The following is a 27033-nucleotide window of genomic DNA, read 5'->3' on the forward strand; positions in this document are numbered from 1 at the left end:
TTTATTTCTCTACCTATCTAATGATTTTCCAAGGTTAATCTATTTGGTCAGATTTTATTCTCTAACTATAAACATAAAATTCAAAACATGAAGTAACCAAGATTAAATAGTTTGATTACCATGGATTGTGGAATGAATAACAAGCTGCACACAATCATTATTATGCATAAAAGTAAATAGTAGTGGCATTTAGACTTGCACACTTTCATGGTCTCTTTTTGTTTTGGGGTTCATATATTTCATTTTTTTGACCTTCTCTTATTCTTTTTGTCCTTTGATTTTTCTTTTAGGACATACCCTCTTTACATTTTTTACTTCATTAATATCGAAAACATTTGCAGAAAGAAAAAGTATGTACAATATTACAAGGCTTAACCTTACTCATTCAAAATTATGACTCCTATTGGTATAGGAACCTAACAGTGGCTCCACATGGGGATGGCATCTTCTTGTGAAATGTCAAGAACACCGTTGACTAGTAGCCTGATCCATTGGGCCAATCCCAAACATGTATATACTTTGTTGTATAATCTTTGTGACTAAAAATCTTCAACTAAAATCATAGCCTTTTCTGCAAACTGAAATCTGACACATGATGTACTGAAATCTGATCTGAAATAAACTTGCTTCTAAAAAGCTGAATTTATTCAAACTGAAATCCTACCTACTTACTCTAATCAGCTGTCCAACTGCTGGTTAGGTAAAATGAAACAGCCAATGTAACCATCCAAGCATCATATACATTGGTGAATTTTTTTGCTTTTGCTTGTTTGTGATTAAAACTGAGACTCTAAAGCTAGTTATAACCTTGTCAACAAATGAGAAGATAATAAATACTTGATTTCCTTTGTCGACTCTAGAAACTGTACAAAAGGATTTTCCAAAATATTCACACTATTTTTGAATTGATTTAAGAAACTGTACAATTGTTCTGGATGGCCTCCATGACATGAAACTGAAATGTCATTTTTATCTTTAACTCCCTGCAGATTTTCAGATAAGATTTGTGGTGATTTTTCTACCGACTGAAATGTTTGACTTATGAAACCTTTATCATTTTGATCCTGAATCTGATAGTTAGTTAATGAAGAACAATTCTGATTGTATTTACTTTCCAACACATCAGTTATGGGATCATGAAAAACTTGGAAGGATTGCTGCAACTTATTACTCATAGGTTTGAATGGAACTTCATCGATTTCTACAAGCTTCTCATCCTTTTCTTTAGAGATTTTATACCACATTTCCTATAAAAATTGAAATTATTCAAAACAAAGAGGTAAATAAGCTTCACTTATTTCCAAATTTTCGACACTTTCTTCCTCACTTTCATAGCTGATATGGATAGGATGATCACTGTTTTTGAGCTGCTGAAACTGAATTCCTTCATTTCCCAAACTAGTTTCTGATTGCTTTGAAAGTTTAGTTTGGATTTGAAGAATATGATCATCATCATATTGATCATATTTAGGAAAATCCTCAAAAGAAGTATTGTCATCAAACATACACATTAGATCAGCAGATTGCTCTTCCGCATATTGCTCTATGAATCTATCTTCTGATCTATGGTAGTTGGAATTAGTAGGAACTTGTTCATGACTCTGAACCTCTTCTTTTTGTGAAATAAATGTGTCATGGTGATTTTGAGCAAAAAAATTATCTTTCATGGTGATCTTCTGTATCCTTTCCTCTATCTTTCTTACCAAAAGGTCGAGTTTTATCTCTGCAATGTTGTTTTCCTCTACTTCTACTTTCAGCTTTTCTCTTCTAATTTGCATATTAACTTCTACATTGATTGCAATGTTTTGCATCTGTTCCAGCGTTGAAGGGTTTCTTTCTATTAGTTGAAATTCTATCTCTGGATCAAATTATTTTGGATAATGCAAGAGAGTTGAATCGGGAGGAGGTCTTATATTTGAAGGCATTGAATAATAGACTTGATTAAATTTGTCATAAAATTGTTGTATTGTTTCATTTGACTCTCTTTTTAACTGATTATATTATTATATGATCACAAAAAGATTGAATTTGATTATCCATCTATCAAGGAAAATTTTGAGAAACTGTTGGAAATTTGAGATGCTTGCAATAGGTATATTCTTGAACCAACTCTTTACTCTACTTTGCAAAGAAAGAGAAAAAAACATGATTCTAACATCATCTTCATTAATCTCAAATAAGTCCAAATAATTCTCAAAACCTTGAATATATTTTTGGGCAGTGATACCATTCTCTCCATCAAACCTAGGGAGATACTTGTAATAATTGTTAGGGAAAGCATGGAGTGTAGGAGGTAAGATGAGTGGCTTATATCTATCGGGAACTTTATAAGGTACAGGAATATGTATAGGGATTGTATGATTAGTCTTGATTGTTTGATGTTCCTTAATTGGAAAATGATCTTCATAAGAGTTAGAAGAATGCTGGTCAAATATGTAAGGAGACTTTATATCTAAAATTTTCAAACGGAAATAATAAAAAATTAATCTAAAATCTTCTCTAAAATACAATATACATTGAAAAACTTTATTGATGAGAAAGAACATCATGTCTTGGATAACAATCCAAGTTAAAAGCCTGAAATTTTCATATTTTTCTTTCAGGTTTATTCCTCCAGTGGAGTCTTGATTGTGAAATTGATTTGGAGTCGTCGGGTGGATGATTTTAACCTTCGTGTGTCTGATCACTGTCCAACATCATAGATCAGATTTGAACCTGTAAAATATTTTTGAAGAAAATGTTAGTCTTCCCCAGTATGGTCGCCACTATGTTATCACTCAGTATTTTCTAAAGGTTAAAGAAATAAGTCACCGAGGTAACCACAAACCAACTTTGGAGCATAGGCTCTAGCCAACCTATGACTCAGAGAGGGCTCTCTCTATATGATTTAACTTTGTTTGATGGAATTTTAGGATAGCTCATAAAGTTCAGGGGGCTTTGATTTGTATTGAAGGTTGGATGGTGGAATCCTTAAAGTAGATGGATAGGATGATGTCTCTGGACTATTGGGCTATGGAGTCAAAGAAGGGCAACAGAACTAGAATTAACTCATTAAAGGGAGTGTTCAAAGGGCAATCTAGCAGAGTAAAGTGCAGGTCTTTGGGTTGAATTAGTGAAATGATCTTAACCAGTGTGAGAGAGCATTTAAGAATTTTCAAACCGGGATTAAAATGAGGAACAAAGGATAATCATGAGCAAAGGGCAATTAAGAATCCTTTACTATAGATTAGAGGGAAACTACCTAAACTAAGGAGCAATCAAGAATTCCTTAACATAGATAATTAGTAGAAAACATTAAAATGAATAATAGTTAAAACAAAGTGCAATGAAGCAAATTTTGAGATATCATTCCATATTATAGAATTTAGATTTCAGATACATTAAATATTATGGAAATTTTTTTAAAGAAAGATAACAACACAAGATAAAATACTTGTCTGTACTTCGCACTACACATGAATCCTGTGGAATGTCTTGGCTTTATTCATTAATCCAGTTTGCTGGTACAAAAAATGATACAATAGCTTAGAGTCTTTTGATTAAGAAAGTCTATGGAAATGTCTAAGAATCCACCCCAAAGTACTTCAAATGAAGAAGTATTTATACAAATTTTAAACTAAAATATCTTGAAAAAATATCAAGATTGGTTTTACAAATATCTCAAACTGTTTTACATTAATAGAACTTAAATAAATGACACTCAAAACTAATGAATCTATTTGGCACTATATTTATGGATTTATGGAGGAAATAAAGAGAAATTCTAATTTGATAGCAACGCTTAATTGATGATGAGGCTTCAAAGTCACTAACTGCCTCCTTCCTTTGTGCATTCTGCCCTAGAAATTCTACAAAATTAGGGTCTCGTGATACCTTTTTATATCTCAATTCGACATATATATGTAAAATGTAAAAGAGGTTATTGTAGATAAGTATGTTCTTGAGATAAACCTCTTTCCGTTTTCCAAAATTCTGCTCCATCTGTTCATAATATCCTCTACAAAAAGATGTCAAAAATAGGACTTTGCACAGTCTAAACAATAGGCTCTAAAGATATGAATTTATCTCTTTTTTTGTAATACCTATGTAAAAAGTGAGATAGGTTTTTCTAGATTGGCCTTTTAGGAACACAAAACTCCTCCAGTTTCTCAAAATGCATCTTGGATTGGGCACAATAGTTTCTGCAAAATTATGACTTAAACAGGAAATTTCTGGAAAATGTACCATTTCTGCTCTATTTTTTAATCTATCTTCACTTCGATTCTTCATTCTGATACAATTTTATCGATACTCTTTCATTTGATCCACTTTTACTCTATCTTCACTTTGATTCTTCATTATGATACACTTTTACTGATACTCTTTCATCTAATCCACTTTTACTTTGATGACCTGTCAATATCCTTTAGTGTGTCTTTACTTTTACTATACATTTTAGCTTTTTACTGTGTATTTCAACAATAAATTATTTTGTTTTTATATGTATCAACATATGGTAATGGATATTGATCAAGTCTCTGAATGTTTTATATGTTTGTCTTCTAACTGCATATTCGGTTTGGTTCCTGTTTTTTAACTGTCAATGCTCTGTGTGACTGTTTTCTTCTCAGCTCTGTGTGTAACTGTGTTCTTCTTCTGAATATAGGTTTTTGAATAGGTTTCCTGTCGAGTCTTGGAGTAAATAAGTTCTACGACTAGTATCAGAATTGTTTATCCAAGTTCTAGTCTTCGGCTGATTACCTGCAAAATGCAATGATTATTAAGAAAACACAGGTCGGCTGGAAAGGAACTTGATGGCTTTATTTTCACAGATGCCCGGGGAAGGGGTCATGGCAACGCTCTGAATGTAAATGGAGGTCAAATGATGTTATAGAGGTTGAGGGTGGCGTTGAAGGGTTTAATAGGTTTTACTTGTGAAATGAGAAAAAGGCACGAAAATGAAGGTTTTTGGGGTATTAAGCTTTGATGGGTAACTTTTCAAATATGGCGTGAAAATTCATGTTTACGGATACTGGGTGGTTTTTCAGGTTGGCGGGTAGGTGGTAATGAAGTTCGTCACACCGCTTATGAGGAAAAGGTGGTTTTTAGGAGGCGTCACCTGATATAGTACATAGCTTGACACGTAGCCATCGTGGGGTCAGGGAAAACCACTTTATTAGGTGGGTAATGTTCAGCCATCGGGAACGACCGATATGGCTTTGGGCTGTTGGATGAGCAGGAAGTTGATCTAATGGCAGTCAGGCGAGAGAAGCGAATGAGAGATAAAAGCTTGGGCTTAGGGGGGGCCAGGCTTTAATCACAAGTGATTTGTGATTATTTAAGATTAATGAGGGGATTTCTTCATTTTGTCTGGATAAGGGGTGAACATATAGTTTCTATTAAAACTAAGGATTGGGGGTATTTACATAGGGATTTAGTTAATATATGAGAAACGGGATATGGGGGGTTATATAATAAAATTAGAATTTTAATATGAAATATAATGGGTGGAGTGGGTTTTTCCTAAGTAAAAAGGTAAAATGTAACATTTGCGCACTTTGCTTTATACTTAGGATAAACAGTTTTTTGTGGGTTTTTTGAGCGAAAAGGGATTTACATGGGGGTTTTCTCTTTTCCTAGGCAAATAGTGTTTAACCTTCGGAAAAGGGGTTTTCTTAGGGTGATGAGGGGGGAACAAATTTAATGAAGGGGATTCTAGCACTTGTATCCATAAGTTATTAAGTTGAGGGTGCGGTCCCACTAAAAGTCAAAGAAATGCTCTGAGCCTCTTTGACTTGTAGGATTTAAATTACTAGAACATACTTGTGGATAGGAAATTAATAAGGGGAAAAATGAATGAGGGGAAATTAATCACATGAACTTGTAAACCTTTGCTTTTTCATTCACAATTGATCATACATGTTGAAATATGTATCTAAGCATGATGCATGTGTTTTGATCCAATTAACTTTGCAGTTCAGCAACCTTACTTCTACTTACCCATCTCTTACCCTAACATGTTTTCTTCATTTCTTTGGGTGCATTTAGACTAGAAAACCCTTATCTTATCTATTTTTCTTTTATAATGAAAACCATCTAATACTAATATTATATCATCCAAGGGCTCAGATTAAACTTATGAGCTTCTTTTATTTCTCTACCTATCTAATGATCTGCCAAGATTAAATTATTTTGTCAGATTTTATTCTCTAACTATAAACATAAAATTCAAAACATGAAGTAACCAAGATTAAACAGTTTGATTACCATGGATTGTGGCATGAATAACAAGCTGCACAGAATCATTATTATGCATAAAAGTAAATAGTAGTGGCATTTACACTTGCACACTTTCATGGTCTCTTTTTGTTTTTGGGTTCATATATTTCATTTCTTTGACCTTCTCTTATTCTTTTTGTCCTCTGATTTTTATTTTAGGACATACCCTCTTTACTTTTTTTACTTTATTAATATGGAAAACATTTGCAGAAAGCAAAGGTATGTACAATATTACAAGTCTTAACCTTAGTCACTCAAAATTATGACTCCTATTGGTATAGGAACCTAACAGGTTGTAATCACTCTTTTCTATATCAATATAGAACTGCAATTGTGTTGTCCACTTCGCGATGTTGGTAGTATAACTTGTTTATATGTTTATGCAATGTCATTATTATCAGTGGCTTAGATATATGCAACTAGATATATTTATATGTTCATGCATTGTATATCAAGGTTTTATGCTGTGATATTACGCTTGTCTTATCTATGCGCAGCTTTTGATCTAGAGCTAGCTCGGGGGTCTTCCGCCTAGCTACATTGTGCTCTCCAGCAACACCACATTGAGACTTGAGGTAATAAGTCCTTCTTCCTACTTTGAAATTCATATGTTAAGCATAGATATGCATGCATATTTGTGATAGATGCAGCTAATCTGACTATCTACCAAGGATCCCAGGAAGATCCTTGAGGGTTTCTACATCACCAAACACCTGTGCATTAATCCTTATAGCAACTGTTCTTTGTCAGGCATGGATTTTTGTTGTCTTGCATCGCGAATTTGTGGATCTTTCTATCCAACCACTTCTAAATTTCTTTCTTTGTCGGATTCTAGTGATGTGACATCAAACATCTCTTTATGCAGATCTCGATCTCAGCAACGTAACCATTTTTTGGCTTAGTGGGTCCTGACCCAAGTTTAGAGTTAGTTGCACCAAACAAATCCCTACACTACTGGCCATTTCGACATCAACCTATGGAGTGTGGACTGAAGTCTCACCCGAAGTAGTATGGGGGGATGCTGGAACCAAGTTTCTACACCTAGAGATCAACGTGATGTCACTTTATACCCTAAATCTACCTTCACACATATCGATAAGCCTTTATGGATTATCGATATAACTCCCTTTAATCAGCCTCTAGAACTCCATGAAGGTCTATGACTGTCTTTCACAAACCTTGAACAGGCTAATCAGTTGTTTATGCGCATCAGAGATTACTCTTAATCTAGCAATTACTTAGGTCTCCTAAGTGTTCGATAACTTTAACATACAACAAGATAATCTTCACGTAAAAAGTTAACATTAATTGCGTTCATATAACAATATAAATTAGGAAAAGTCGCGCATCAATAAAATATTATTTCATAAACCCATCATTCGTCACAGCATAAGCGCATTCATTCATAACAAAAGTAAATAGACAAAACACATGAATTTCTGCAATAATATTCTTTATTGATAATCAGTTCAATCTTACAGACTCAAGACCTCCCTATGCACTCAGCTGTGGACTCTACTCTAGGTCTTTGCGCACATAGCTATAGAGCCTTTCTTCCTACTCTTCTGCGTTAACTCTCTATACTTCTCCGATAGACCAAACTTCATTACTTGCCTTATATATCCTAAGACACACCTATTTATATAATCCCATGATCTGCAGACCATGGAAAAATCCTCAAAAAGCCGACTTGACTTACATAAAGAAGGGTAAAACCCTTTATGACTCTTTAACTATCTACGTGCTCCGGGACCATAATTTGTAGAGAATTTACATCTTTATACAACAAAACTTGGGTTTTTTCCCAAAGATTGACCCTAGGGGACCCCATCACAACAATAGGTGTTATTGACATTAATGTTCCATTATTGGGGCTAGTGGTATGTTAATGGTGTATGTATGAATGGAACTTTCACTTATAATAAAATCAGAGCCAACACGCTTTCATGCATATGTCGTGAAAATAGCAGGAATATTCTTGTTGTATTTTAAATGTATGTTATTTTTCTTATGCTTATGCTTATGAAATGTTTAGTCTGCATCTGTATGAATCTTGTTGAATGCATGTTGTTGTATTAATTCATCACTTTAAATTGTGGACTATTCCAGATCTTAGCTTGTGATGTCGTTACTCTCATGCGTTCCTTTCAATTTGCGTACTATTACAGTTTTCAATGGGGCACACTTCCTTTTCCCTTCGTGTGTTGGAACCTTCATGCATCGCACTTGAATTTCCGCAAGGTCACACACTTTCTTTCACCAAATTTATCATACTTCACTCTATGTGTATTTGTATTCAAGGCATAACATTACCACCCATTGCTAGGAATCCTACTCCAAACAATGGGAGGTCTAGTTGGGACTTCATAGCGGAGAGATCCCCTTAATGTAGGTGGGTTCAACAACTTCAACATTTTGTTAGGGTCACTTGTCACCAATGACTTAAGCGAAGTATTTTTGGTACACTTGCTAAGAATTTTCATACTAACAAATGGTGACTCCAATGGGTCTTTAGCTACATTTGTTGTCAATAAATGACAAATCCACTGGGTTTTTAGCTACATTTAGCGTCAACAATTGGAGACTCCACTAGTGTAGTAATTCAGATCCTTGGTGACTATCATTTTAGTGTTTTTCATTATTTTATTCAACTATTTTTAGCCTCTGAATTTCTATTTTTAGCCCTCCTTTATTTTTCTATCAAATTTTTGGATTCTAGTGGTTTTCCGATTTTTTCCATAGGTTACATGTATCAATCAAGCAAGAGACTGAAAAATATGTGCAAGATCTACTGACCGAGAGTCCCAGGAGAAAAACACACTTTTCAACCCCAAATATGCATTTGAGAATTCCCATTTTGGCCATATTTCTCCATTTTCCATAGTTTCGAGTTCAGTAATTGCATTTTGAATTTCTTTCTGAGAAATTTTCAAAAAATTTTAGAGTTGCCAAGAGTGTCATGTGTGGATTGGGAAGGGCTTATTATCTTCTTTTGAGTCTCCCCTAGGGCTACATTCTCTTATTTTTTCTTTTCGAGGAAGGAAAAAACCTCCCGAGGGTTTAGAGTACACCTTCACCTTTTTAGGAAGAGATTGGCTGAGTTGAGGAGTCTAGGGTTCAACATTTTCAGCCACTGATTTGCTGCATCTGATCCATTATTTTACAACCCTTTTGGATAGGTTTATTTACCCTTTTATCCCTATATAGTTTTGGTTCTTCCTTTCCCCCTTAGGATCACCCTGAGTATCCTGGGTTTTGGCCATTATTTTACAACCATTTTGGATAGGTTTATTTACCCTTTTCTCCCTCTAGAGTTTGGGTTTTTCCTTTCCCCATTAGGGCCCCCTTGAGTATCCTAGGTTTTGGAGCTTCATACCTATCTTTTACATCATTTTTTACATATGATTTTTGTTGTTTGTCTACATCATTTATAGTAGGTTAGTGCCCCTAGATAACAGTCCCTTTGACATTATATCTTTCAGGCCATTTATGTGTCTTTGAGTAGCCTATTTTCCTTCTCATCCTTAACTGCTAGATAGCCTTTTTGGGTGGGTTTTTGTGTGCTTGATTTGATGTTTACTTTTATGTCCCTTTCTAGCATTATTTATAGTATTTCCACACTTTATTTGCAACAACACATGGCATCATAAAACATTCTCAATTAACTCATCCACTTGAAATTTCATTTTCACACACTCACACCCTAAGTGAACATGAGCTTGGTTAACACCGCCAAGCCTAGACTTGAAACACTACAGTTTAACAATTCAACACACATATATTAAGCCTACTTGGGCATGAGGGCCAACAAATCTATGTATTTTAGGTGTAGGATTGGTGGGATAGGCTTCCAATAACACCCATCGATCACTTACATTGAGACATAGAAGTTGACATATTAGGGAGCTTAAAATCCTTCACCATCCCACGGTCTAATGACTAAGTGCACCAAAAAATTCATTCAAAGGGGGTTAGGCAAGGTGATTGTGCGAGTAGTTCTCCTCGGGGCTACCCAACTCATGGCAAGGAATCTCGTGTGGTGGTTTATCACCAAGAAGCTCAAGACTCGTCCACCCCCGTGGGACAAAGGTAACCGTAGTGACCAAACCTAGGGAAACACCCTATAGGATTGTGTTAGGCCCCTATACTACTAGTGTAACCCCTTATTATTATTAGCACAACCCCCCTTATTATATTGTTGTACCCATGTAGTCCCCATATTGTTACTATTGTGACCCATAGAAGCCCACTATTGTTATTATTGTGCCCTTACATTATTATTGTTATGTCGGATCTGATTATATTATGACCCCTTAGACTCCTATATAGAGAAAGGAGGTCTTTTCATTTGTATCATACAAGAATAATTCATTTGTGTAATGTAAAGGAGGTTGCCCCCTCGAAGAGGCTAAATTCTAAGGCGTTGATCTGTCTTTTCTATCTTTTTGTGAGCTGGTTTCATAAAATTTGGTATTAGAGCTTTGGATTCTAGGGTTTCGATGCTCCAAATAGGTCATCATGGCATTTTCGCTATAACTTTTTTCTGCGACGTTTCAGAAGCGAAAAAAAAAAAACCATTTTAGAAGAAATCGCGGTGAACCTCGGGTTCGAATTTCAGAGCTTTTCACGCTATATTTGCTAAGATACGATCTAAGGAGGTTAGCCTTTTTGCATCCTCCCGTATTACATTCCAAACAGGCAACCTAAGGAAAATCGTCATAACTTTTGTCTTGAGCATTAGATTGAAATTTCGTAAGAAGTTACAGAAAGAGAACAGATTGTAGTTTCCTATGTATCTTTTAGATCCTAAGGTTAACACAGTGACATGTGGCACTTCATACAAGTTCCATCTTCTAAAAAGGTATTTAATCAGGTCATCTTGGGAGATTGTTCATAACTCTTTCTTGGAGAATCTAAATTTGATCAGACTGGTGGCATTGGAAAGAGGATGCAGAGGGATACTGTAGGTCACAATTTTAGAACTGGAAGAATCGAAATTACAGATTTATAGTCCTTTCAAGATTGAGCTCCTAAAATCAAGAAAAGACGATATGAGGAAGTTTGATGGCAAGGATCCGGTAAATTGGATACTTCAGACGGAGTAATATTTCGATCTACATGGTGTACCACTGTTACAAAAGGTATGTATTGCATCTTCATATTTAGAACCAGATCAATTTTTATGGTATAAAGGGCTTTTTTCTTGTAACCAACTTGCTACGTGGTCAATTTTCACGGAGGAATTGATAGCACATTATGAGGATACAAAGAGTAACGCCTTCTTTAGAGCAACACCACAACAATTGGAAAGAGTAAAAGGGCTTTGTTACATAGTGGAAAGTAAAACTATGGCAACAAGGAAGTCTATCACTCACAACTATAAAGATGGAAGTGTTGTTTCTCCTAGCCTTCCACAACCTACAAGGGTTACACCACAACAATTGGAAGAAAAAAGAGAAAAAGGGCTTTGTTACAATTGTGATAGCAAATGCACTAAAGGTCATAAGTGTGCTGAGAAGAAATTATTTTACATAGAGTATGAAGAGGAGGAAGAAAAGGATCAAGAAACATCAAAAGAAGAGGATATATGCCAGGACCCAACCCCAGAGAAAGAAGAAATGAATCAGACCATATCTTGTAAAGCATTGGCAAGAATTACCACTCCTCAAACTCTCAAGATAGAAGGACATATCAAGAAGAAAAAGGTGCAAGAAGTGAAAGATCACATCAAGAAAGAAGAAATGAATCCAACCATATCTTGTAATTCATTGGTCAGAATTACCACTCCTCAAACTATCAAGATAGAAGGACATATCAAGAAGAAAAATGTTCAAGAAGTGAAAGATCACATCGAGCATCAAGAAATGAATCCGACCATATCTTGTAAAGGATTGGAAGAAATTACCACTCAAACTCTAAAGATAGAAGGACATATCAAGAAGAAAAAGGTTCAAGTAGTGAAAGATCACATCAAGCATCAACAATGAGTTCTCCATATTTTAAAGGATAATGCCACTTTGGTGCAAAATCGAATGAAGCAACAGGTAGATCAACATTGTAGTGAAAAATGTTTTGATGTAGATGATTGGGTATTTTTACTGCTACATCTCAAGAAAGCCACTTATGAGAAGGAAATGTTGGCAATACTACATGCACTTAAGAAATGGCGACCTTACCGATGGGAAGACACTTCAAGGTAAAAATGGATCATGATAGTATTAAATACTTTTTATAACAACTATTATCTTTAGAAGAACAAAAAAAATGTGTCACAAATATGTTGGGTTATGACTTTGACATCATCTATAGAAAATGGAAGAAAAATTTTGTTGCAGATGCACTCTCAAGAAAGGATGAGGATGTGGAAGCATTGTTTTATGCTATTTCTATTATCCAACCAGATTGGATAAAAGAAGCAAGGGATGAATGGAAGAAGGATGAAGAAGTGTGGCCACTCATTCAAACATTGCAAAAGATCCCAATTCAAACAATATTTCCAGAACTTGAAGAGGAAGGAAAACTCATATTGGAACCTAGAGCAGTCACAGAAACAAGAAACCGATGGCTATGAAATCGATCAATTTCAGAGTATCTCATCAAGTGGAAGAACTTACTCGCTGAAGATTCCACATGGAAGGACATGAATTTTATACAGAAGCATCAAGAACTACTCAAGCATTGAGGACAACACTTTTTGAAGGAGAGGGGCATGTTAGGCCCCTATACTATTAGTGTAACCCCTTATTGTTATTAGCACAACCCCCCTTATTATATTGTTGTACCCATGTAGTCCCCATATTGTTACTATTGTGCACAATAGAAGCCCACTATTGTTATTATTGTGCCCTTACATTATTATTGTTATGTCGGCTCTGATTATATTATGACCCCTTAGACTCCTATATATAGAAAGGAGGTATTTTCATTTGTATCATCCAAGAATTATTCATTTGTGTAATGTAAAGGAGGTTGCCCCCTTGAAGAGGCTAAATTCTAAGGCGTTGATCTATCTATTCTATCTTTTTGTGAGCTGGTTTCATAACAAATTGGCTATGGGTAGTAGTTGGTTCTCTACCCCACCTTTATCTGGACAAATTTTCTTATGGGGATCATATTCCTTCAAGTAAGAAGTTCTTTGGAAGGCCATATGAAACAATATATTTAAGAATTGTTTGAGGATTTATATAAACTATAGGCTAGAGGTATTGTTTCTTTGATAGGAAGCATTTTCTTGAATTTTAGAAGCATCTTAATATAGTTAGTTTATAGTTGGCACCACCGCACTAGGTGTTTTATTATTGTTTGTTTCTATTTTTCTCCTATCATTACCCTTTAGTTTATTGAGTCATATTTGTATTGACACCATTGCATCCCCTAAGCATTTGTCATGTAGACTTTGTGGCCTTCACCATGAGTTTTCTTTAGGACATCTTACTCATCCTCATCGAGGTGGAGTTCATCCTTATAGTCCTCCATCGAGTCCTCATTATGACTCCAGTTCTACTAATTATTCAAGTTCTTCCTTTGATTCAACATCTTCCCAACCCTGTACGACCACCATGTTAGGCACTAATATGGGTGCGAGAAACCCATGTGGTATTGAGGGTGGTAACACGAGTAACCCCACAAGTGGAACCTCCACTAGTATGGTCACTCCTACTTCATTGATTCCTTTTATGGATGGCTTGAGCCTCCTTTATTTCAACCATCTCATCAACGACCATCTTCTCGATGACCCGAATTGGCCTTTTATGCCTAGCAGGCTTCCTTTAGACATCCCCAAGTTTGAAGGTAATCCTAGAGAAGATCCCATAAATCATGTTCGCTCATTTCATATGTGATGTTCATCTAATTCCTACCTCTTCCCTTGCTTTAGTTCCTTAGAAACCTCAATAAGGACCTACTGTTGGGTGCGGGATCCCCCAAGGGAAGTTTCGGGGCTTAGAGGCCAGATTTTGGTCAAAAATTGTAAATCTGATGTAAAGACTCTGCATTTTATGGGTGTGTGGCATGTAGTTTGTAAACGAGTCATAGGGTTGTTTGCCCTCAATTTTGTAATGTAATTTCGGCTGTAGAGATCTACCCATGGTCCATAGACCATGGGATTCTATAAATAGAGTAAGGCTCTAAGTAGTTAAGAGATCAATCGATAACAAAATAATAATGATAAGGGTGAAGAGTTGAGTCATATTTGAAGTGGAAATTCTAGTTTTAAGTCGTAGAGTAGGAGAAGGCTCTGCAGCTGAGTGCGCAGATGCCTAGTAGTCCGCAGCTGAGTGCGCAGGGCAAGTTGAGTCTGTAATAGTTGGAAGTATTAATAAAGAGAAGTTTCATATCTATTCTGTGTATTTATTTCCTATTTTATGCATTGAATATATTGGGTATAAATTGCACTTCTATTGTTTATATGATGTGCGAATATATATGATTGTATTGATTAAGTGAATACAAGATATAATATCTGTTTACGCAAATTTGACTAACATATGTAAGAAGATAAGTAAGATTTGTGGTGTAGATTGGGAAATAGTGCAGTTCGCTGCCATAGCAGCGTGAAAGCATCTCAGCCACTAGTTAGAGCTGCACGAAAGGCGATTATAACAGATCGTGAGGGTATTGAAGGTTAGAATAGTGCACAAAGTAACCTATGCAAAGATAGGCACAGTTGGACTAAATCGACACCACAAACATCTCAAGGGTGCAGAAACTTGGTTCCAGCATCCCCCCATACTACTTCAGGTGAGACTTCATTCCACGCTCCACAGCCTGATGCTGAAAGGACCACTAGTGTAGGATTTGTTTGGCTAAATAAATCTGAACCTGGGTCAGGCACCATCAAGCCAAAAAATGGTTCCATTGCCGGGATCAGAATCTGCATAGAGTTGTTCGATGTCATATCATTGGAATCCAACTAAAAAGGAATTTGAAGGCTGGCTGGATAGAAGAATTCACGAGTTCACAGTGCAGGAGAACAGGAAGCCACGACTATCAAAAGAAGAGTGGTTAGACTGCTACCTATACATGGAGATCCATAAAATCTTCTTCGCATCCTTCCCTACTGAGCTATACGAGTGCATCGCAAAGCTAGTAGATAGCCAAGGAAGGTGGAAACTTGACGATCCTATTGTGTGGACCCCAGAGTTAGCACGAATATTGAAAGCATCGAAGGATAAGATCATGCGTGCCATTGATCATTGGCTCAATCGTATTATAGGAGGTTTCATTATTGAGTTCGCGGTTGACACCTCAGTTAGCTACAGCGAAGCAGAGCAATGCTTTCTCAGAGGACAGTGAGGTAAGTACGTAAATTCTTTAAATACTTGGATTAAAATGCTATGGTGCGAAAAGAGGGTTATGTATTTACCTTGATTTTCGGGGCTACGAGAAGTGGAAAAGATAACAAGAAAGAAGGAAATAAGGGACCGGAAACTAGCCCCTTGATTTAATCTCCACGAGGGGACAAGGAAGAGCTTGCGAAGGTCTCACCGCGAAGTGCCATCCATCTAGTAAGGCAAAATTTCTGAGAATACCACCTCTAGCCACACTACCGCCAGCTTCACCACCATCACCTCCATCTTCACCCGTACCACCTCCACCACCATTGTGATTCAATATGGCAAGCACAGTGAAGTTACCTTTGTTCAAGGGTTTGGGAAATCAGGATATGGACCAAATCTGGTTCATGGTAAGGGCTGTATGGGAAGCATAAGGAGTTACAGATGATAATATAAAGAAAGTGACACTGGTTAGCGCCCTACAGGACTGCATGCTAACTGGTATATTAATCACTGAAATGATAATCCAAATGTGGGAATCGTGGATATCCAAAAAACGCTAAACATAGAATTTAGCAGGTCGAAGTCTGAAGCATAGTCAATCATTGGATTTAAAGAGATCACGATTGTTATATACCTAGGGGGGATAATATGGGGTACGAAGGGAGGTACCCAAGGTAATAATGTAATAATGGGATGGGCCATAGTAATAAATAAGGTGGTTAACCCATGTCATGTAAGGGACCACAAGTAGTTAATAATAATATAATGGACCCATGGTATTAGTTGATGGTATGAGGGAACCATGGTAATGACTCATGGTATAATGTTATATACCTAGGGGGGATAATATGGGGTACCAAGGGAGGTACCCAAAGTAATAATGTAATAATGGGATGGGCCATAGTAATACCTCATGGTATTGTATGTATGAGGCCTATATAGAGGCTAGAGACTCCACATGGAGAGATATGAAGATGAAGAGAAGTATTATTGTATGAACAGGCATATGGCTTGTGGAGTGTTCTCCTTCCTTAAGGAGTGAATGTATGGTGTTGCCCTACCTTAAGGGTTTGATTAATAAAGAGAATCATTTCTATCTATTTTGATCTTGTTCTTTCTTGGGTTTATTTCTGTTATCATATATCTTTTGGATCAGATCTACAACAATTGGTATCAGAGCACGTTCTTGGGCAAACCATGGAGATTTTTTTTTTATTTTTGCAGGGTTTCTGGGGTGGCGAGTTGCAGGTCAGATCTGTACGGTTTGCCCAAGAAAGTGCTCTGATACCACTTCAATTATCATAAATGCAAAAGTTCTCTGATACCACTTGTTATATATCTAACCCAGAAATATATGATAATGGAAATAAACCCAGAAACAATAAGAGAGAAATAGATAGAAATGCTTCTTTATTAATCAAACCCTTAAGGTAGGGCAACACCATACATTCACTCCTTAAGGAAGGAGAACACTCCACAAGCCATATGCCTGTTCATACAATAATCCTTCACTATCTCCCAAGTGGAGTCTCTAGCCTCTATATAGGCCTCATACATACAATACCATGGGTCATTACCATGGTTCCCTCATACCATCAACTAATACCATGGGCCCATTACATTATTATTAACTACTTATAGTCCCTTACATGACATGGGTTAACCACTTTATTTATTACTATGGCCCATCCCATTATTACATTATTACCTTGGGTACCTCCCTTGGTACCCCATATTATCCCCCCTAGGTATATAACATTCCACCCCCCTAAGCATGTTTCGTCCCCGAAACATGGGAAGAACATAAATAATAAGATCTACTCAAAAGAGTAGTCCACTGATACCATGCACGTGCATCTAGCCATCCAAGAGAAAGGTGAACCCTCGATCTCGCTGGTGCCTCGCTTGCTTGAGATGGAAGTTGACCGTGGCAGCTGTTCTGTGTTGATGTGCAGTGGGTGGATCTTCTCTCCTCGCGATCCGTCATGTGACGACTTGGTTTCCATCTTGATGGTTGTCTCGCTGGGTGATGTGGGTGATGATATGTTGAAGTTTTAACCCACGATGGTTGTTTCTTTACTTCAACCTGCTGTGGTGCCTGTTGTGGTGTCTTCTTTTTCAATATGACTTCAACCACTGAGCCTTCGTCTGATGTATCATCACCTGTAACATTTTCTTCTGCAGCCTCTGTTTGTGTTTGATTGTTGATCATCAAAGACTCATCATCTGATGTGTCAGTCCCTTGAACATCTTCTGCTTTAGCCTCCTTGGACTCTACCTGCTTATTAATGGAAATATCCTGTAATGTAATTTTCTTCTTTTTATACTAGAGCTTCAGGAATTTCTTCTGCACATTAATATTGGTAGTACCCACTAATTTCATCCAAGGGTATCCCAAAACAACATCCATGTTATTCGTATCTGAAGCATAAAAATCACCATGAAACACATACTTATCCATAGAAAGCTTCAAATCCTTATAGATTTGAACATCCTTATCATCAACCTGTGTATGTTCAATTTGTTTTGCTGGGACTTGCAATTTTTTTGCCAAATTAACACTAATAAAATTATGTTTACAACTAGGATTGATAGAAACAATGATCTTCTCTTTCTGAATCAATCCATGAATCTGCAATAAGGATATACCAGTAGGAAGTAACCCTTTAGGTTCCATAGTTTCCTTCTTTTCTGTAAAAATAAAATCTTTGCTAGGCAATGTGACCTGACGAGCTAACTGGCAAGCCTCCGTCCACGTGGAAGGGTGGTGAAGTAGAACTTAAGCTTTGATGGCTTCTTTAAGACCGATGACAAAACAGTCCTTGAAGAATGTATCTGTGAGACCCCTATTGCGGAAGGCTAAGGCTTCAAAAGTGGTAATATATTCCTCCACTGTACCAGTCTATCGGAGCTTAGTGAGACGACCCAAAAAAGATTCTTCATGTTCAAAGCGATCTAGGCCCGCCATCACAAAAATATTGGCGAAAAATTGAAATGGTCACAGATCCGTCAATATTGCTCAGAATCCCTATTATAACCTGTTTTTAGAAATGGAACAATCATTCTGCATCTGCCCATGTGATAAAAATCCTGATCTAGGCACTAGAATTCCAGATCTGCTCTGCTACTCTCCCGTCGTCACCCAAAATATCTACAAAAAAGAGCTGATTTTAAATCAACGATATCTCCCTCATCCGGACTCCGATTCGACTGATTTTCTTTTTTGAAATTGGGTATTTTTTCCCAAAGAATCCAGATCTGCAATTAGATTTTGCAGATCTTGTACCAAGACATCTAGATCTGCGCTGCAAAATCACTGCCCTGAAAATTGTCTGCAACCCCACTGATTTTTAGATCAGTGATATCTCCTTCATCCGGACTCTGATTCAACTGATTTTTTTTTTTTTGAATTCGATTATTTTTGCACAAAGAATCCAGATCTATAATTATATTTTACAGATCTTGCACCAAAATGTACAGATCTGACCTGCAAAGTCGCCGCCCCCGAAACCCTGCAAAAAATAAATAAATAAAAATCTCCACTTTTGTGCCCAAGAAAGTGCTCTGATACCAATTGTTATAGATCTAACCCGGAAATATTATAGATCTGATATCAAACATACAAGATAATGCAAATAAACCCAAAGATGATATGAAATGATACTTTATTGATCAAACCCTTAAGGTAGGGCAACACCATACATTCACTCTTTAAGGAAGGAGAGCACTCCACAAGCCATATGCCTGTTCATACAATAATACTTCTCTTCATATATCTCCATGTGGAGTCTCTAGCATTTATATAGGCCTCATACATACAATACCATGCATCATTACCATGGTTCCCTCATACCATCAACTAATACCATGGGTCCATTACATTATTATTAACTACTTGTGGTCCCTTACATGACATGGGTTAACCACTTTATTTATTACTATGGCCCATCCCATTATTACATTATTATCTTGGGTACCACCCTTGGTACCCCATATTATCCCCCCTAGGTATATAACATTCCACCCCCCTAAGCATGTTTCGTCCCCGAAACATGGGAAGAACACAAATAATAAGATCTACTCAAAAGAGTAGTCCACTGATACCATGCACGTGCATCTAGCCATCCAAGAGAAAGGTGAACCCTCGATCTCGCTGGTGCCTCGCTCGCTTGAGATGGAAGTTGACCGTGGCAGCTCTTCTATGTTGATGTGCAGTGGGTGGATCTTCTCTCCTCACGATCCATCATGTGACGACTTGGTTTCCATCTCGATGGTTGTCTCGATGGGTGATGTGGGTGATGATATGTTGAAGTTTTAACCCATGATGGCTTTTGCTTGACTTCACCCTGCTGTGGTGCCTGTTGTGGTGTCTTCTTTTTCAATATGACTTCAACCACTGAGCCCTCCTCTGATGTATCATCACATGTAACCTTTTCTTCTGCAGCCTCTGTTTGTGTTTGATTGTCGATCATCAAAGGCTCATCATCTGATATGTCAGTCCCTTGAATATCTTCTGCTTCAGCCTCCATGTGCTCTACCTGTTTATGGATGGAAATATCCTGTAATGTAATTTTCTTCTTTTTATACCATAGCTTCAGGAATTTCTTCTACACATTAATATTGATAGTACCCACGGATTCCATCCAAGGATATCCCAAAACAACATCCATATTATCCATCTCTGAAGCATAAAAATCACCATGCAACACATATTTATCCATAGAAATCTTCAAATCCTTGTACACTTGAACATCCTCATTATCAACCTGTGTATGTTCAATTTGTTTTGCTGGGACTTGCAATTTTTTTGCCAAATTAACACTGATAAAATTATGTTTACAACTAGGATTGATAGAAACAATGATCTTCTCCTTTTGAATGAATCCATGAACCTGCAATAAGGAGACACCCGTAGCAATTAACCCTTTATGTGTCTTATTCTCCTTTTTTCTAGCCCGAGACCATTTGTCCAGAAAGACTTTTTCATATTTTGCATCTGAAAGTTTGGTCATCTGCTGGTGGTCAAGTGATAACCACCAATTTTTAGCCTCATCTCTCACATTACATATTATTGGAATCCTCCAATATTTCCCATGTGTAGACTTGTATCTTTGTATGTATTCTTCAATAGTAGGACCATTATCTTTTCCTGTAAATAATAGAAGCTTGCTAGAAGCCATGAATGGTTTGGAAAAAGAAAGAGAAAAAAAAAAATAAAAAAAATTCACTTGGCGAAAATTTGAAAATGTCACAGTTTCGTCAATATTGCTCAGAATCTCTATTATAACCTATTTTTGGAAATGAAACAACCATTCTGCATCTGCTCATGTGATAGAAATCTTGATTCAAACACTGGAATTTCAGATCTATGCTGCTACTCTCCCGCCGTCACCCAAAATTTCTGAAAAAAGAGCTGATTTTAATTCAGCGATATCTCCCTCATCCGGACTCCGATTCGACTGATTTTTTTTTTGAAATCATGTGTTTTTTCACAAATATTCCAGATCTACAAGGGATCTTGTAGGCCTAGCACCAGGACTTCTAGATCTGCGCCGCAAACTCGCTGTCCTGAAAATTGTCTACAACCCCACTGATTTTTAAATCAGCGATATCTCCTTCATCCGGACTCCGATTCAACTGATTTTTTTTTTGAATTTGGGTTATTTTTCACAAGGAATACAGATCTGTAATTAGATTCTGCAGATCTAGCATCAAAATGTACAGATCTAATCTGCAATTTCGCCACCCAAAAATCCCTGCAAAAAATAAAATAAATTCTCCACGGTTTGCCCAAGAAAGTGCTTTGATACCAATTGTTATAGCTCTGATACCAATTGTTGTAGCTCTGATACCAATTGTTATAGATCTGATACCTAGCTCTGATATCACTTGTTGTAACTCTAACCCAAGATAATGCAAAGAAACCCAGAAATAATATGAAATAACCCAATTGTTGTAGCTCTAATCCAAAAGATATATGATAACAGAAATAACCCAAGAATAACAGGATAGAAATATATAGAAATGCTTCTTTATTGATCAAACCCTTAAGATAGGGCACTTTCTTGGGCAAACCGTGGAGATTTTTTTTTTATTTTTGCAGGGATTTTTTGGGTGGCGAATTTGCAGATCAGATCTAGGTTTCTTTGCATTTTCATATCAGATCTATAGTATTTATGGGTCAAATCTACAACAATTGGTATCAGAGCACTTTCTTGGGCAAACCGTGGAGAAATTTTTTTCATTTTTGCAGGGTTTCTGGGGTGGCGAGTTGCAGGTCAGATCTGTACGTTTTGGTGCAAGATCCAAAATTTCTGCAAAAAAGAGCTGATTTTAAATCAGGTATATCTCCCTCATCCGGACTCCGATTCGACTGATTTTTTTTTTGAAATTGAGTGATTTTTCTCAAACAATTCAGATCTACAATTAGAATTTGTAGATCTTGCACCAAGAAGTCTAGATCTGCGCCGCAAACTTGCTGCCCTGAAAATTGTCTGCAACCCTACTGATTTTTAAATCAGTGATATCTCCTTCATCCGGACTCCGATTCAACTGATTTTTTTTTATAAATTAGCTATTTTTGCACAAGAAATACAGATCTACAATTAGATTCTATAGATCTTGCACCAAAACGTACAGATATGACCTGCAAAGTCGCCGCCCCTGAAACCCTGCAAAAATAATAAAAAAATCTCCACTTTTGTGCCCAAGAAAGTGCTCTGATACCACTTGTTGTAGATCTGATCCAAAGATATTATGATAATAGACTAAACCCAAGAAATAACAAGATAGAATAGATAGAAATACTTCTTTATTATCAAAACCCTTAAGGTAGGTACTAATGTGATCACTATGGTGGATAGTGGAGCCTCTCACAACTTCATAAGCGAGAATACTGCAAGGAGGATTGGACTAAAGTTTGTACCAGCAAAAGCACAAATGAAGACAATAAATTCTCCTTCGATTGACATTCTTGGTGTAGCCGAGAAGGTAGATACTACACTTGGTGAATGGACCGGGAAGGTGGACTTCACTATAGCACAGATTGATGACTATGAAGCTGTATTTGGGGTGGAGTTTATGAAACAATTCGATGCTATGATTGTACCACATTTGAAGAAGCTCTACATTTATGATGGGAGAGAAGATGTACCCATTGGTGTGCCTACCATTGGTGCAACAAGACCTGATTGTAAAGTAGGAGCAATGCAAATGGAAGACAAGGAAAAAGTGGACAAACGGTTGTCCACTGTTGAGGCGAATTTGCAGATCAGATCTGGGTTTCTTTGCATTTTCATATCAGATCTATAGTATTTCTGGGTCAGATCTACAACAATTGGTATCAGAGCACTTTCTTGGGCAAACCGTGGAGAAATTTTTTTCATTTTTGCAGGGTTTCTGGGGTGGCGAGTTGCAGGTCAGATCTGTATGTTTTGGTGCAAGATCCAAAATTTCTGCAAAAAAGAGTTGATTTTAAATCAGCTATATCTCCCTCATCTGGACTCCGATTCGACTGATTTTTTTTTTGAGCACTTATGATAATTGAAGTGGTATCAGAGCACTTTCTTGGGCAAACCGTGGAGATTTTTTTTTTATTTTTGTAGGGATTTTTTGGGTGGCGAATTTGCAGATCAGATCTGGGTTTCTTTTCATTTTCATATTAGATCTATAGTATTTCTGGGTCAGATCTACAACAATTGGTATCAGAGCACTTTCTTGGGCAAACCGTGGAGATTTTTTTTTCATTTTTGCAGGGTTTCTGGGGTGGCGAGTTGCAGGTCAGATCTATACGTTTTGGTGCAAGATCTATAGAATCTAATTGCAGATCTGTATTCCTTGTGAAAAAATACCCAAATTCAGAAAAAAATCAGTTGAATCAGAGTCCGGATGAAGGAGATATCGCTGATCTAAAAATCAGTGGGGTTGCAGACAATTTTCAGGGCAGCGAGTTTTGCGGCGCATATCTAGAATTCCTGGTGCAATATCTGCAAGATCTAATTGTAGATCTGGAATCTTTGTGAAAAAAAACATGATTTCAAAAAAAAAATCAGTCGAATCGGAGTCCGGATGAGGGAGATATCACTGATTTAAAATCAGCTCTTTTTGCAGAAATTTTGGGTGACGCCGGGAGAGTAGCAGCGCAGATCTGAAATTCTAGTGTCTGAATCAGGATTTCTATCACATGGGCAGATGAAAAATGGTTGTTCCATTTCTAAAAACAAGTTATAATAGGGATTCTGAGCAATATTGACAGATCTTTGACCATTTCAATTTTTCACCAATATTTTTGTGATGGCGAGCCTAGATCGCTTTGAACAGGAAGACTCTTTTTTGGGTTGTCTCACTAAGCTCCGACAGACTGGTACAGTGGAGGAATATATTACCGCTTTTGAAGCCTTAGCTTTCCGCACTAAGGGTCTCACAGATACATTCTTCAAGGAATGTTTTATCAGCGGTCTTAAAGAAGCCATCAAAGCTCAAGTTCTACTTCACCACCCTCCCACGTGGAAGGAGGCTTGCCAGGTAGCTCGTCAGGTCACATTGCCTAGCAAAGATTTTATTTTTACAGAAAAGAAGGAAACCATGGAACCTAAAGGGTTATTTCCTACTAGTATATCCTTATTGCAGATTCATGGATTGATTCAGAAAGAGAAGATCATTGTTTCTATCAATCCTAGTTGTAAACATAATTTTATCAGTGTTAATTTGGCAAAAAAATTGCAAGTCCCAGCAAAACAAATTGAACATATACAGGTTGATGATAAGGATGTTCAAATTTATAAGGATTTGAAGCTTTCTTTGGATAAATATGTGTTGCATGGTGATTTTTGTGCTTCAGAGATGGATAATATGGATGTTGTTTTGGGATATCCTTGGATGGAATCCGTGGGTACTATCAATATTAATGTGCAGAAGAAATTCCTGAAGCTATGGTATAAAAAGAAGAAAATTACATTACAGGATATTTCCATCCATAAACAGGTAGAGCACATGGAGGCTGAAGCAGAAGATGTTCAAAGGATTGACATATCAGATGATGAGCCTTTGATGATCGACAATCAAACACAAACAGAGGCTGCAGAAGAAAAGGTTACAGGTGATGATACATCATAGGAGGGCTCAGTGGTTGAAGTCATATTGAAAAAGAAGACACCACAATAGGCACCATAGCAGGGTGAAGTAAAAAAATAGCCATCGTGGGTTAAAACTTCAACATATCATCACCCACACCACCCAGCGAGACAACCATCAAGATGGAAACCAAGTCGTCACATGACGGATCGCGAGGAGAGAAGATCCACCCACTGCACATCAACACAAAACAGCTGCCACGGTCAACTTCCATCTCAAGCGAGCGAGGCACCAGCGAGATCGAGGGTTCACCTTTCTCTTGGATGGCTAGATGCACGTGCATGGTATCAGTGGACTACTCTTTTGAGTAGATCTTATTATTTGTGTTCTTCCCATGTTTCGGGGACGAAACATGCTTAGGGGGGTGGAATGTTATATACCTAGGGGGGATAATATGGGGTACCAAGGGAGGTACCCAAGGTAATAATGTAATAATGGGATGGGCCATAGTAATAAATAAGGTGGTTAACCCATGTCATGTAAGGGACCACAAGTAGTTAATAATAATGTAATGGGCCCATGGTATTAGTTGATGGTATGAGGGAACCATGGTAATGACTCATGGTATAATGTTATATACCTAGGGGGGATAACGTGGGGTACCAAGGGAGGTACCCAAGGTAATAATGTAATAATGGGATGGGCCATAGTAATACCTCATGGTATTGTATGTATGAGGCCTATATAGAGGCTAGAGACTCCACATGGAGAGATATGAAGATGAAGAGAAGTATTATTGTATGAACAGGCATATGGCTTGTGGAGTGTTCTCCTTCCTTAAGGAGTGAATGTATGGTGTTTCCCTACGTGAAGGGTTTGATTAATAAAGATAATCATTTCTATCTATTTTGATCTTGTTCTTTCTTGGGTTTATTTCTGTTATCATATATCTTTTGGATCAGATCTACAACAACGATGCTATCAAGCAAGACTCCTTGGGAGTTGGATCAAAGGCTGAAATGTATGATTCGCGAAGCTAATATGAATCTAACAAATGGACAACATCACGAGTGGTTTGTAGCTTCACTACTGGCACATTTAAGAAGTGTGCTATTGCAGTAGAAGATAATGACTCAGGTGGAGACCTTAGAGATTTCTATGAGGTACATGAGACCCCGATGCAAGATCCTAACTTAGGAGTTTAGCAGATCCACATGTAATTGAAGAATTTGTGCCTTGAGATGCAGAGTCTAAAACAGGACTGGACAACTCGACTAGAAGTGCGCGTAGAGGTATGGTGCGTAAAATGCAAGGGTCAGGGTCATGACAAGGACCACTACCCAGTTTTCTCAAATTACCTTGCATGAGGAGGATTGATGCCCTTATGACCAGAAGTGCAAGAAGGACCTAGCGTGGCATCTGCTTTGTGGTACAAAATTTTTCAAATAGTAGGAAAACACACCACGAACAATTGCCACTTGTTACAGAAGTATACGAAAAATTCACAACAGTTTTTCTGCAACTTTTGTAGGTAAGTGGGACACGATGAGTGCACTTGTAGAAACTACGAGTTAATGATGGATAGAACTGCCACCTACAGAGTTCAGGCCGAAACACGGTCCCTTGATGAAAATGCAGTAATGGCGCAAACAGGATTTCAGGGGCGCAAACGAGGCCAAGCCGAAGGAGGACCTGGAAGAGGTCGCGGATAGTTGATATGCTACAATTGTGAAGGGTCACGACATGATTCCCATGATTGCATAAATCCAACACACCCGTCGTGTTTTTATTGCAAATTGTTTGATCATGATACAAAAGATTGTCCTACACTGATAGCTAGGATACGCGACAAAGGAGCATTACCGCCTCCCCCGACTCAGAACCTGTAGATGATGAGGTCTAAGCTGCGCAAGGAAGATCCGAATGTGAACATTGTGCTCCCAAGTGGAATCGCGATAGGAGATGACAAAGGAAAACAACCAGAAGATAGCACTTGGGTTCGTAAAGCTCCGACGAAGGAAGCAAAATTCAATTTGGAGTGCACTTAGGAAACCTTCTTGGAAGCTAAGAAGAGCTTCACTGATGCCTCCACTTCTGGAAGCAAAGATAAACCAGAGCCGGAGATGGACCCATCTATGCTCACAACGTTCATGGAAACATGTATGAATCTATTGCCTGATAGTAAGGTGGTGAAAGGGTTATAGGAACTCATTAACAGATGCGTTGGGACTGTGCAAGGAGAACCACACGTAGTTAGGAAGATCGGAAAACATAAGACAAGAATGGGAAGAGAAATGAGACTAATCGTGTAGATCAGAGAATGTGAGATGGATCAATTCATCTTGGATTTAGGATCGGATGTGAATGTTCTGCCGAAACAAACATGGGAGCAAATGGGGCGACCTGCGCTATAGTGGTCTCCAAT

This window comes from Pinus tabuliformis, chromosome 1_2, assembly GCF_031772625.1.
Source record: "Pinus tabuliformis cultivar Carrire ecotype Pingquan chromosome 1_2, CPIR1, whole genome shotgun sequence".
In the NCBI taxonomy this organism is placed as follows: Eukaryota; Viridiplantae; Streptophyta; class Pinopsida; order Pinales; family Pinaceae; genus Pinus; species Pinus tabuliformis.